The sequence below is a fragment of the Salarias fasciatus genome, chromosome 5 (genome assembly GCF_902148845.1).
Source record: "Salarias fasciatus chromosome 5, fSalaFa1.1, whole genome shotgun sequence".
Lineage (NCBI taxonomy): Eukaryota > Metazoa > Chordata > Actinopteri > Blenniiformes > Blenniidae > Salarias > Salarias fasciatus.
In genome coordinates this window covers 4,148,621-4,162,952 of record NC_043749.1, presented here as the reverse complement: position 1 = coordinate 4,162,952, position 14,332 = coordinate 4,148,621, and the positions used below count along the sequence as shown (strand labels likewise).

At 44.5% G+C, this 14,332-nt stretch overlaps 1 pseudogene; it reads right to left on the bottom strand.

The window, feature by feature from the left end:
- LOC115388303 (inositol 1,4,5-trisphosphate receptor type 1-like) overlaps positions 1-14,332 on the bottom strand; it is an 83,562-nt pseudogene that overhangs the window by 31,652 nt on the left and 37,578 nt on the right.

The following is a 14,332-nucleotide window of genomic DNA, read 5'->3' as shown; positions in this document are numbered from 1 at the left end:
TACACTTCTTCTCTTACATAACACAAACACACGTAAACACACTCACACATACACACTCTCTCTCTCTCTCTGAGGGCTGTTTTTGGAATAAGCTCTCCAGACTAAGTATATCCTGCAGTCTGTGTGTGTGTGTGTGTGTGTGTGTGTGTTGATGGGGTGCACAGATGAGTGTGGTTTCATGCAGCGATATGTTGTGCGTTTGCCACGTATCCATCTGCCGGAGCCACAGCAGGAGCGACACAGTCCTCACTGAACAACCTGGAGGGCGTGAGCGTGTGTCGGCCAATATGTTATCTCTCTCGCATGCGGCACGTCCCGCAGCCTTCAGTTATATTAGGCAAGGTATGTAGGTCAATAAGTAATGTTTGACATGCTGTTCAGGGTCAGGTATGTTCAGGGTCAGGTGGTACTGCTGCACACGTCAGGATATTATCTTTCAAATCTATAATCTAGATTTTAACGTTCTTTTACATAACGCCAGCCACCACTTAGCTTAACCCTGCATATATTACCATTCAATATTATTAACCACCAGTCCTTTAGCTTTTTGTTTAAATCTTCGACATTCACACTTGCATTTTCTTCAGGAAATGCAAACTTCCTAGTTTCTTTTGCCAGCTGCTGAGTGATATTTCCAGTTTTCTTAAACGACCTCCTAGGAAAACTCAAATCCCTTAGTCGCTATGAAGTGGTTCATTATATGCAAATTCGGCAACAACCGCTAATAAAATCCCCTGGACGTCGTGTTTGTGCCTGCAAAACAAATTACAGACAACACAGCAAATGTACTAAAATCAGATTTAATAAAAGTTTCAATCATTCAAAGTTAATTTTCCTCTCTTGATGTCTCACATGGTGTTTATAACTTTTATTACAGCCTAAATATAAACATGTCCGGGGAAAGCACGGGTGGTAAAATGTGGAGGAGGACTCGCTCCCACTGGTTTCTTTATGAATTCACTAACTCTCGACCTCTCAGAGTCGTTATAGGTGGCTCAGCTAGCGGACCACTCCGGGCGCGGGATGAGCTCATTTTCAAACCAAGAACTCTCAAACTGCGTCTCGTACACTTGCCTTTTCCCAGAAATTTGGTTGGCAAGGCCACAATGCTGAATTACCTCGAAACAAACAAGTAGACTGCTTGGAAAAAAGAAAAAAAAAATCTGTGGGCATGTTTTTGTCCTGCTTTTCATTTAGACAACAAGAACTCTTCTGTCCTGCGAGGGGGCCGGCGACCAGATGTTGTGTAAGACAGGAAAATGTGATGCATCTGCTGATATGTTCTAAAGTCACTGAGAATCAGAGATGATTTTTCAACAGAGTCCGCTTGTCCGCTTCAAGATGAGGTCAATAAAGTGGTATGACTACACAGGCATCTGTACGGACTGACCACAAGCTGGACTGCGGTTCCAGGTGACCCCACTATAAAACCGCCCAGTCCCAGGAGAACATGGACCGGGAGGCACGGCACTCTGGAAGCTGCCAGCGTTGATTCTGTCCATCTACTGAGCATGTGCGGATGAACAATTAATAATGGGAATGCTGTGCATGCTGCGTTTTCAAAAAGTTCTGTTTACAGGGACTCTAAGCATGTTGTCGTGTAAACGGAGACCCCAAAAAAAAAACAAAAACATTTTGCATTTTTCACTTGAAAACGTATAGACGAGGCCTCGGTTTTCCCATTCCCATAGTTACACTTTGCATTAATTGGCCGCACTCTTTCACAGGAGGACTTAAACACTTGCCAAGGAGGCCCTGGTGCGATACAGGCAGAGTCAATCCTGTCCTAAAAATAAACCCTGGTGATGATTCAGCATGTTTAATGTGGCACAGCTGTATCAGCCAGACTGATGAGAAGAAAGAGAAAAATCACTCCATGACAGGACAGAGGTCTTCATAATGGCCTGAGCTGGACAAAAAAAAGATCCTCGCCCTGTGTCAAACAGATGCCACGGGCTCTTTCCAGGAGTGTCTTCCTCATGCCCTGACGACTAAAGGTCAGGCGGCCCATGAAATGACATCTAAGTCAATAAGCCAGCTGAGTGTCCTCAGGGAGGCTGGAGGAAACGGCGCGTCTTCTGAGAACGGGAAAGTGTCTCTGAAATCTACTGAATCTCTGCTTGGGGCCTCGGAGGGGTTATGCCTTTTATTGCCCTCTTTCCACCGGCGAAGCATGACCCAGTTAAAAGCGTCCGGTAGGAATGTCAAGGCCCGGGCTCTGGGCGTAACTGGCCCAGGCAGAGAGGCGGCTTATGTAACAGGAGTCATGTGAGCGCCTTTGTGTACACGTCGGGAAGTCGGGCCTCGTCAGTAACGACACTATGCAAATAGGAAGCCTATTATGCAACGGGCCGGTTTATGCAAGACAACACTCAAGAGCACACACGCACACAGACCGCAAACCCAGAATGCACTAATACACAGCTTACGAGCTGCACACACACACTCACACGTTATGTGACAAAAACACACAGACATGTATTGTTTCCCACAAAGCTGAAGTAATACATTTACAAACACACCGATTCTCTCTCTCTCTCCCTTCTCAACCTGCTTTCTGTGAGATTTGCAAAGAGTTGGGGTTGCCGTAGCAACCCCTGGCTGCCGACCGGGAGGCAATGACGTTTTTGGCTGCACAGCTTGGACCTCTCCCAGCAGGCTACTGTTGCTCTTCCTCTCTGGTCAACGCTCACTCCCCCCCCACCCTACCGCAATGTGTCAATTCACACATGTCAGGATGTTTTTCTGCACCCGGATGCGAAGTCTACTTTTCAAACCGCGGCTAGGTTTGAGGTTACATTCCTTTCGTGTGAAGTCCCCGTTGCCACTTGTGTCTCGGCGACACTGCCTTCAACTGTTAACACCGTGGCTTTAAACAGCGGAGATAAGATCTCCTCGCTGAGAATCTGCTCATAACTCCCTGGAGCGACGGCTTTCACTTCGCCTGTTTAAGTACAGGCTGGAGGTGTGAGTGTCCAACCTCGTTAAAACTTCACACCTTCTCCCGTGTGTGCGTGCATTTTTACTTTTAAACATCTGCTCACCTGGATCACCGTGTTTCCACCTTCCAGCAGCGCGATGGCTAACAGTATGCTCTCCTGGAAGATGCGGTCGCTGGTGGCGTTCATGATGAGGTCGATGACCAGATCAGAGGCCCCTTCCTTGTCCAGGTGGCACTGCACCTCCGCCAGACTCAGCTCCCCTCGACCTCCAACCCCGGAGCTGACGACTGGGACCACAGCAGGGAGACAGATTATGCTCTGCATTAAAATGCATGAAGCTTCAGACAGGTTACATAATGGGGAACGGGAATGAATGAATCACCAAATGCATATTTTGAGTTTCCGTAATTCCTCCCGATGTGGACCAATGGCCAGATATTCCAAATGGGACTAAGTAACACTTCATTAATCCTTCATCCATCCCATTTCTAGGTTGGGTATAAAAGATGGATGATGGAAATTATACTTAAATTGAGTGACAACATATTCTTTTAAAGAGGTTTACTTTATGTTTATAGCTTTATGGGAGGTTGGGGAACTGCGACGAACCACAGGTGTCTGTTCTCTTCATTCAGCTGCTGCTCGTAACGATATCGCATTACGTGCTTCCCCAATCCACAGAGGTGCTTTAGCTCCCGCCGCCCCGACGGCTCCCCGCCAGCCGGGGAGGAATCGGTGAGATAACGGCACCCATCAGAGCCGTCTCGGGCTGGGCGAGCCACTGAATCAACAACACATCCCATTCTAGACGGAGCTTGGCTCTCCGGTCGCTTGGCAACAACACGGCCTACGTTATGTTGAGGAGCGCTCCGGCGCGCTCGGCGGCACCGGCGAGGTCCAAGGGCTTATTGGAGGAGAAGGCCACGGCTGTGAATTAGATCATGTTTTTTTTTTTTTTCTTTCTCCTGCACTCTGTGCCTTTACAGATGAAATATGAGTCACATCCGCGATGAGAGACAGAGGAACTCACTGCTCTGAATAAATGTCATTTTTTGACGATTTATTGAATTTCTGACTGTCAATTCCAATTTGAGGAAAAAAATAAAGAGACCAGGGGAGAAGATACTGCCTTGGCTCATCGGACCAAAATGTTTTCTGTGCATGTAAAACTTCTGCAGATGTTATTATTGAGTACCTGATGCACTGCATGCAGATAGATTCAACCAATCAATGCAGATTCAACCCACCTTACAGGAATGACTGTCACTAACTTTTATTAGTATTTTGTTCATCCAATGAACAACTCTGGCATGAAAAGTACATCAAACTATCAGATTCGCAGTAAAATGTACAGTCATTAATTCTAAAGGTAACACTTTACTTGAAGCACCCGGTGTAACACATTATAAGTAGTTATAAACACTCCTACATGATCACAATGCTTTGTAACTCACTATACAGCATAGGATTAGGGTTAGGGTTAGGGTTAGGTCCTGGCATTGTGATCATCTATGAATGTTTATAACTATAGCTACACGTGTTGTAATGGCATTATAATGCTCTATAAATGTACTTATGTGTTATACAGGGGGGCTTCAAGTAAAGTGTTACCATTCTAAATTGTTGTAATTTGAATGACTTACTCAATGTAAAAAAAAAATATCAATAATATATCAATTTATTTTGAAATACAAAAAAGTAATAACTTTTTACTTATGAAGATACCCACATGCTTGTTTATGATCAGCCTGTCACAAATTAATGTTCAAATAACAAAAAAAACAGTCCTACTAAAAAGATATCACTAAAAATCATCATAATCTCAAATGCAGCCACTTCTTTTAAACCGTTCATCACATTTGAACTCAAGCACTTTTACCTTTTATTTTTCTGCAGCAGATCCTGCATTGGCAATGATGAAAACATTTCCACGGGCATTAAGGCAGCTGAAAACCCCCCAAAGCTTTATGAATCACACTATACAGCCGTTTCCTGGCTGCTTGCTGGTGCAGCGCTGCAGCCACGTAATATCTTTTTAGTTTGACTCTTCCCCTGGATTTAGTCTCCTGAAATGCACGACTCAAAAGAAAAGAAGACATTTTTCCAAGTATTTATGACTACAGTAACTCTCTGGTGGCTGCCGTACAGCTGGTCGTCAAACCGAACTATCTTTCAAGATCGCTTGATGAGGGATGCGTCTCAATGGAGCGCTGACCCAGTTTCCTCAAGTAAGTGAGTTCAAACGGAACTTTATGAGTATAACAGCGCAGACAGACAGACAGACAGAGCAGAGCGACACACACCTGTGGGCGATTTTCCCTGAGCTCCGGGACTCAGTGGGCCGTTGCTGAAGGAAGTGAGGCTGTCTCTCCTCGGGCCAGGTTTGACATTGCCGTAGTATCGGTTGACCAAAATCTGCCGCAAGGCCTCGCCCTGTCAGGAAAGATAGACGTTAGGAAACGAAGTTTCAGTTTAATGACAGAAAAGTAGCTGGAACCAAATGTCTCAGAGCTAATATAGAAGTACAAGACAGTAATATCAGTCACAATTCCAGTAGTCATATCCTTCCTTGTTAGCAAAACTAATAAATGAATGAACCAACAACGATGTGTCAGTATTTCTGGTCACTTTAACTTGAATGAATTTCAAAGAATTGAAGTAAACTGGATCATGACATGCAATATGACCACTGTCCGCTTGTATGGCGTATCAGGTTTCTCATGTTTCTGCAACAGTCCCAGTGAAACGCTCAGAAATCTAAACAGAGTCTTCAAATGCAACATGAACATTGTCGCGATCAGGTTTCATCCAAGATTTTAACAACACAAAAAAATTTGGATTTTTAAAAAAATGATTAAAACCAAAATACTACATGTGCACCGATCAGCTATAACATTGTTAGCATCTTCCTAATGGTGCGTAAATCCTCCATTTTGCAGCCCCCTGTGCAAAATACTGTGTGTCCTGAAACCTTATTTCCATCTTATTTCCATCTGTTACAGCGCTTCCTCCACTGACCCACAGGGATGAAGCCTCATCAATAAGCCTGGACCTTCTCCTCTAACCCGTTACTCTAAACAGACACTGCAGACCTGGGACACCCCGGTTTTACAGATCCCTTGACTCAGACGTCTAGCCAGCTCCGACAGCTGATAGATGTACCAAAATGAACCCCATGGCCCCAGGAGACCGACCACGGCTCAGAAATATCATTTTCCTCTCTGAGCTCTGCTCAGAACTTTCCCCTCATATCTGTGATATGTAACCTACTGGTGAGTCCCACACTGAAAATATTCTAATGACGCAATAACTATTCTCCAGGGACCTACCAGGAAATGAGTTACTTAGTTTCTCTTTTTTCAGCGATTTGCTTTTTTTTTTTTTGTATCACTGGAAAGCCCAGGATAATACAACAGGAATAAGTACAGTAGCTCAAAGCAGTAAAGCGCGAGAAAGACGGAGCAAGGTCTCAGGAGGCTACCGCATGGTTACAAATAGAAATCAAAGTTGTTTATGTAAGCTGAACTGCTGTTTTCCGTTTGTAACCATTTTGCGAGCCGTTTAAAAAAAAACCCCAACAGGCCGGCAAGCTTCTGGAAAACAGACATAAAACACGTCTTTGACCCGCGACCTCTGACCTCAGGGAGCCATGTTCAAAGGCGACACCGTGCTCTCTGTCTTTTTAACATACGCTGACATGAAGAGTTATGCCACATTGTCTGGGTGTAAATCACTGCAGCACTGTCAGCTGCTGGATCCCTCTGTGCAAAAGAAAAAAAAAGAAGCGCACATCGGGAGACGAGGAGAGCTGGAGGTGAAGCGCCCCTGCTGATCATTCGCCTCACGTTACATATCCTACAGCTGAAGGGGGGCAAGAGAGGGCCGTGCTGTGGAAGCAGTGCGACTGTGAGGCCGTCGCAACAGCCGGGACCAGACCACAGCAAAACCAAGCTCTGTACCTACCCTCCTCTGATCCTCCAGTTGCTTCAGTGGCTGGTTGGGATCAAGCTCCTTAAAGGTGAGGTGAGTTAGCAGAAAGCGTAAATTAAAAAAAAGAAAAAAAAAATATAAGAAAGAAAGTAAATAAAATTTAAAAGAAAGGTATAGGAAAGAGGGGGGGAATTAACCAGAAAAGAAAATAGGGCGTTAATACAGTGCAAATTAGTTACTTTCTCAAGCATGCAGGAAATTGAGTGCAGATTCAATCATGCAGTTAAGAGGGAAGTGGTTTGTGTCGGAGAAGATGTGAAGTCGAAGTCATGCAAGGCTTCATGCAAGGGAGGACTGACAGTCATTACGGAACATCTGATACCTACTCAATTATCTCTTAACCCTCTTTAAAAGTTGAGTTCTGACATTTAAAAGGCAATATGAAAGGCCCACAGTCCAGAGTGGGACGCTGAGAACTTTCGACTCTGTTGCATGCGGTGAGTCCCTCATTGCTTTACAGTCACAGCTGCTGAAGCGCCTAAATTATTTACAGGAGAGAATGACAAGCTGCTGGAAGGGCAGAAACACAAACCACCAGAAAGAGGCCTTAAAAAAAAGAGAAAGACAGATCTGTCTTACATAATGGTGTTGTGAGCTACTGACACATACAGTAAGCGCCAATCTGGCATGGAAAATTACCTCACCCGTGATTCCCCCCCGCCCTCCCTGCTGCCTGCCTCCCTCCCATCAGCCTGCCCCCCCCCCCCTCCCTCCCGGATCACCACTCCACTGAAAGAAGGTCAGGAAACTGGACTTTGCTCAAAAAGCAAAGAGCTGGAAGGAAAGAGGCAGGCGGGAGGAGGAAGGGGAGTGGGAGGAGGCGCACAGCAAGAGCCGGTACGCAGCGCGTTTTTAACTTCCACCGGGGGGGGGGGGGGGGGGGGGGGGGGGGGGGGGGTTGAAATGCAAGGGGATGGATGGAGGCTCTCGTCTGTTCAGACACACGGGAGTCTAACACTGGGAGGGAGTCGGTGCACAAACACAACAGGTGATTCTCTGATCAGCAGTGACTCGTACTGAGCGGCCAATAACACACCTCAGCTGGGACTTCAGGCTCAGGCGGAGGTGCCAGCTGATTGGAGATAAGAGGATGGCGTTAGTTTAGGTTAGAAGATGTTGAATTAGTTGTGCTGTATCTGCCTCCAATAACTAACACTCTGCCGAGAAGCCTTTCTGTACGCGGCTGCATCGCTTAATATCTCTGACATGCAGGAGCGGACATCCTAAATGACTTAAAGCAGACAGAAACACGTTGAGCTGATTTTTTTTGTTTCTCACCAAAAAAAGAAAATGTTCTCATGTGATTAGTCGTCATGGGATGAGCCTAATGAGACGGCATGTATAATAAGCAGCACTAAGTTGCAGCAGGAAAGCAGAAGCTGTGTGTGCAAAATAAAAAAATAAAAATATATACAGTGATATACAGTGGTATACATTCCCACCTCACCACAGACTGATGGTCACAGCACAACACAGCAGCTCACCGAGTATTCTGCAGTTTGCATATGAGCTCCAGCTGTGTGGCTGCTTGTTCCCAACACTGCGTTCACACAGCGTGTTGCCATCAATAAGTTTGTCTTTACAGAAGAAAAAAAAATCATTGCCGACGAGGCTATTATTTAGAAAAAGAATCTCTAAAGTTAAATAGAACTAAAGTGTGACAAATAAATAAAATAACATAAAAATAGACTTCACTGAACATAAAGAAACAAAAAAAAAAATTAAACTGTATGAAAAAAGTCCGTTATTTGAGTTGGAGGTGTCGTTTCAGTATCATAAGAGAAAAACAAAACAAACGAAACTGACTAAAATGAATACGCAGAGCTTTTACATAATAAATAAAACAGAAAACAACTGTAGGTTGTATAATTTGAGCAAATGAAATGAATAAAGGTAGCTCAGTTGAACCAATAAAACTAATCTGAGCACATAACTTTAAGTGCCTGAAGGAAAAAAGTTAAAACACATTTTCTATTTGACTTTTATTTCTTCCTTATTTAATATTATGAGGTAGTAAACAGTTTTTGGCACAATAAGTCCCTTTATGAATCATATAAAGATTAATGACGGCCTATAACACACAAAGGCTTTTATACAGAAGTTAAAAGGAAGCCAGAAATTAGAAATTAAATTATGAACATAACGGTAGCAAACGTACGTGCACACGCACGTATGCAGAGAAAACCTCACTGCAAAGACAGAAGCAAGACTAAACAACAGCCTAACATGGGCATACGTCTTCCTCCGTGACCCAGTCACATTGCTTTTTGGTGATTAATAGTGCAACTGGACAGGAATTTCCCACACCAAACCCTCCGTTAACGTAAACACACTGAACTTTACAGCGGCTTCCAATTCCCCTTCAGGTTGTAGCTTAGTTTTGTACTGCGGAATAACGACAGCCACTATGATCTGACCTCGTTTTGTCACGTTAAAGCAATGTCAGCGGCTTATCGGCCACTCTAATTCCACAGGCGTTCCTGGAATGTGTGATCAAAATGTTTGCAGGGGCAGCGACAGACAAACACACACAATCTGATTCAGGGCACTTGTGGATACAGATTGGGTCAAACTAGTTCAGTGACCAGGAAAGGCTGTTTCATTAAATATAAGGAACTCAAACAGCCTCTCTGTTTAAAATAACTGAAGGAAGAGGGTTTATTTTTTTTCCCATCAAGCACAGCAAAGAATAATCCAGGAAGGCTGAGGCACGAGAGGTGCTTCACCATGGTTTCACAGGGAAATCGTGAAGGAAACTGCTGGTGATTAAACAAAACAAGAGTTAAGTAATAAGGCCACAGGGAAGGATTCGTTTAACAATCTGTCCTTTACAGCAGCAGACCTGAATAATTAACAGGTGCTACGGTGGCCAGCAGACCCATTCACTGCTCCGAGTAAGAGCTTAACTTTCCCATGGTTTCCCTGTCTCCCCCGCGTCGTCTGGATCGAAGCGCACTGCTGATGACCGTCTCCTGGAGGACGTGCCTGCTGCACTTTTACTTGCCAATTACCAGTGAAGGGTCACACAGCGGTGGAGAGTTTAAAATTCCAGAAAAAACACAGGGGCAAAAAAAAAAAAAAAAAAAAATGTTGGCTCTTATGTAACGGCTGCCTGAGAGCTGGCCGCGGCCCAAGAATCGTGCAGCGTGGAGCTGAGAAAACTGGGACAGTACCTGCGTCCTGGCTGGGGAACAGCTGCAGCTCCCCCTGTTGACGGAAAGACACGCGCAGCCTCCGGGCCCCCAGAGCTCCTCCGCGTCAGCGGGCGGAGGATACCGAGGGACAAGAGGAAGCTATCCGAGGCTGGTTTGGCAAAAAGGTGTTTGGGGTGTAGTGGCGACTGGGGGAGCGTGGAGCGGGGCTGCAGCGTAAAGGGGAATCAAGACGTCGTCTGTGGCGGGGGAAAATGCACAATGAGGAGGGAGGAAATGGATTACAAGAAATTTGATGCCAAACATAGCAATTGGTACCAGTGATGAGCTGATGCTGGCTGGAAACATGTGCTCACACTGAGGCAAGTGCGGTAGCACCTGCAAAAGAAATATTCCCTTTAATAGTCATCATCAGCAAACCTGACTCTCCCAGACATCATCTCCATCTCCTCCGAAAGAATGAAAACAAACCAACAAATGTTTGGGTCTGACAGAGTCCAGCAGGCTCGCTTCTATTTCTGGAAGCGTGAGATAAGAGGTGAAAAGTCGCGCTGCTTTATGCTGCTCTCCGGTCACCCTCTGAATATGTAAAATCCAGAGAGTGTGAGAGGCAGAGAGAAGCATGACGGAGCCCGTCAGATACGAGTGAAAGTGACAGCTGCAGCCATTCCTCGAGATCTTTGGGTGGGCGACTGTTTTAGGGGCTCGGAGGGCGGCGGGCTCAACACTTGGGTTACATAACAGGCATAATGGCCGTTTATGTCCCCGGTGGCTGAAGGGGAAGTCGGGGTTTCGGCCTCCCTGTCCTCTTGTCATCTGAATATCAACACACATGCTGCCAGCTGTCAGTCAGGGCGCCGCATGCTGCAGTTAATGTTAGAGTGTGCATGAATGAGTGACATCGAGCATGTGCTGAAGAATCAGGGGAGTGGTGTTGTGTGTGTGTGTGTGTGTGTGTGTGGTGTGGCGCATTCTTAAGATAAGTGGGAGGCGCAGATGAAACACAAAGCTGCTCTGTGAGAACAGCCCTGGTTTTCGTGAAGCCGGGGATTTCCATCGCTTCAGTACCCGGCGACATGTACAACCGGGAGGGAGGGAAGGAGGAGGAGGGAGCACAAGACAGAGACATAACAGAGAAACTCAGACCGCACGCTGCTTCCTGGCAACCTCTGGAAAGACCCTTTCCAACTCCTTCTCCACTTCCCCACCTAACACCACTGTCCACTTCCTTCGCACACAATAGCACCACAATATTGTTCCTCTCGCGCCGCTGGCCTGCTTCCCACTGCTCGGTGTTGACAGTCCTGCAGGCCCCACGTCCACTTTCAGTTTTAACGAAATTGACAGTTTCAAAAGAAGCTACTTTAAATGTCCACTTACATTTTTACTTTCTAGAGAACACGATTCATTTCTGCTTTTGGTTTGGGGTTTAAGGGGCCGCAAACAGCCCAGGTTCATATTGATTGGACCAGACTGTAGAAACGAAGCCACAATAATCTTAAAACTCTAAAGGTGTTTTTTGTTGTTGTGGCATAGAGTACACATGATGAAAATGTCTACATTCCTGCAAATCGAAGCAATTACAACAGAAAATAACGCCAAACTCAACATGAAGCCAATTTAAATATGATGAATGAAAGTGAAATAATAATAATAAAAAAAAAAACTCCTTTCATAGTGGCTGCATTACAAACAATTGCCATCTTTCACGGGCAGCATCACTGATATCTCAGCTCGGGTCTCAGTGTTGTGTTTGCTCCTCTGAAGAAATTCCTTTAAAAAAAAAAAAAAAAATCAAAGCCATCAAAGTCATCTTACACAGTTAAACAGATCTACAAGCAAAAAGAACCAAATCACTGTGACTGCAGAGGAGGATAAACCCTTTCGTTATTGACGGAAGGTGATAATGTGAAGAATTTCAGTCCCAGTGTGAGTATTCCAATACTTTAAAATAGATACGATCACACTGTTGCTTTACTATGTTTTAAAGACACCGAGTGTCGATCCAATGGGGAACATCGCGTGAGATGTTAAACGTGTTTATAACGTCCATTATTCCAAAACGCTCCAGCAGCAGTGAAAAGGCCAGTGGTTAACTTGTGAAATCTATCTGGGCGGGTAAATGTAGCACGCTTCAAGATAGCTGCAACAGCTCAGGCCGAAAAGCTTCACGACGTTAGGATATAAAATCAGACGGGGTTTAAAAATAGACCGAAGGATGCGATGCCTGTAAATGTCTACCAGCACTGGAATCATGAGAAAATGCATTCCTCCTGCCGTTGAAATAAAATGCATCAGGCTGATCGTAAAGACATCGACACAAAAGGTTGTTTGTTTTCATTTTGAGTCATCAGACATTCAGGGCGACTTTTCCTCTGTGTAGCACCGATGGCCTCTGAGTCACGATCGCAAACAGAAAGAAGAGACCTATTCTGTCCACTCCCTTAAAGGCCACGGGTCGTGGCCACCAGACGCACTCCCGTCCCCCGTGTTGTGACTCTGCGAGACGGAGAACCCCCCCGCCCCGCCGCTATATATACGCTCACACCTGCTCCTGTGACGGCGGCCAAGGGCTTAGAGGAGAAACGCGCCGTCTGACCACCATCCATCATCGACGGGCCGCACAGCGTGTAACACCGAGTTACAAGAAAGTTAGGAACAGCAGGTCTTATGGCTGGATCACCGCCGGGAATAACAACAGAGAGTGACATTACGTTCTGTGTATTTGTACAAATCATGAACTCATTTTAGAATATGAAAACATTACTGACATCTGGAGAATCATTTTCAGAGAAAAAATATTTTATAGAACAACATCACTGAATATTTAAAGACCGTGTAAAGAAAATCCAGGCTCGATTACACAGCAGTTTTTTGGGGGTAGTTTCTTTCATTTTAAGTTAGATTTGTTGGGAAAGCCCTGCTCAAATGGTAAATCCTGTATGTCAGCCCTTGCCTTGTAGGTTAGGGTGAACTATCTAGTTGGAGAGGTCGACCACATGTTCCTCTAAGTTCTTATATTTCCAAGAACTGTGAACTTATATTTATAAGGTTGTGTGTTAGAATAGAACTTTTAAATAATTTCTAAATTGATGTTTTACCAAGTTAAACAGATGATTTTATTTTTACTCTTGCTGTTAGAATCAAAGAGAATTAACCCCCCCAAAAAAACAAAACAAAAAAAAAAAATTATATATATATATATATATATATATATATATATATATATATATATATATATATATATATACATACACACACACACACATACATACATATACATACATATACATATATTATATACAAACAAGTAAACACTAAAGTAAGTCAGCAAAACAATTCAAAAGTAACAGAATGTTAAAACCAGACTGAGGAAAATACAAAGGTCTATTTTCTTTTTAATGAACACACTGAGCTTCTCCTGAAGTTCAAACATGATCACAGTTGTGGAGCAGGGTTTAGTTTGAGTTTGCCATTTTTTCCCTCTTGAAGCTAATTTCTGACGAGTTTGTCAGGATCTGCAAACTCAGCAGCTAAGTCACTTTTAAATAATGAGATAATGAAGTGGATTATTTCCTGAAGAGCAACAGAGAAGCGAGGATTAGCTGGCACACCGGCCCGTGAAGAGATGACTTTAGTCTGGGTGGATGTGCCGACTCTCATCAGAGAGACACTCAGAGTAACCGGCTGTCTCACATTTCTCTTTCCACCCTCTGCAGTCACATTTACACCAGATCTGCACCGACTGCCAATTTCTGTGAGTGCTTAATAACTTCAGTTTGTTAAGATCATTTTCAGGTTGTTGCTGTTTGAAATTATTCTACTGTATTGAAAAATCAAATGAATGATATTAATTAAAATAGGATAAATGCTAATTAAATATTTTAATGTGTGTTGAAATGCAACACTGAGATTCTGTGTGTTATGTTACACAAGCTCGAGTGTGAAGTTGAAATATGCCGTCTGCCCCCATGTACTCCATAAACTCGGCATGTGTGGGCACAGCGCACAAGCACACTGCACAACGTGAGCTAGACATGTCAGCGGTACGCTACACCTTCACTTGATGATCAGTAGCACCTCTAGCAGGCACACAGCGGGGAGGGATGGGCTAAGCTGCCGGCACACGTCACGGATGGAGCTTCCAACGCTAGAGGAGTCTACATGGAGCACGAGCAATGGCTACGCCGTTAGTGGGAGACAAATCAAGATGGACAACATCACAGCGGTAAGTGAGAATAAAATGAT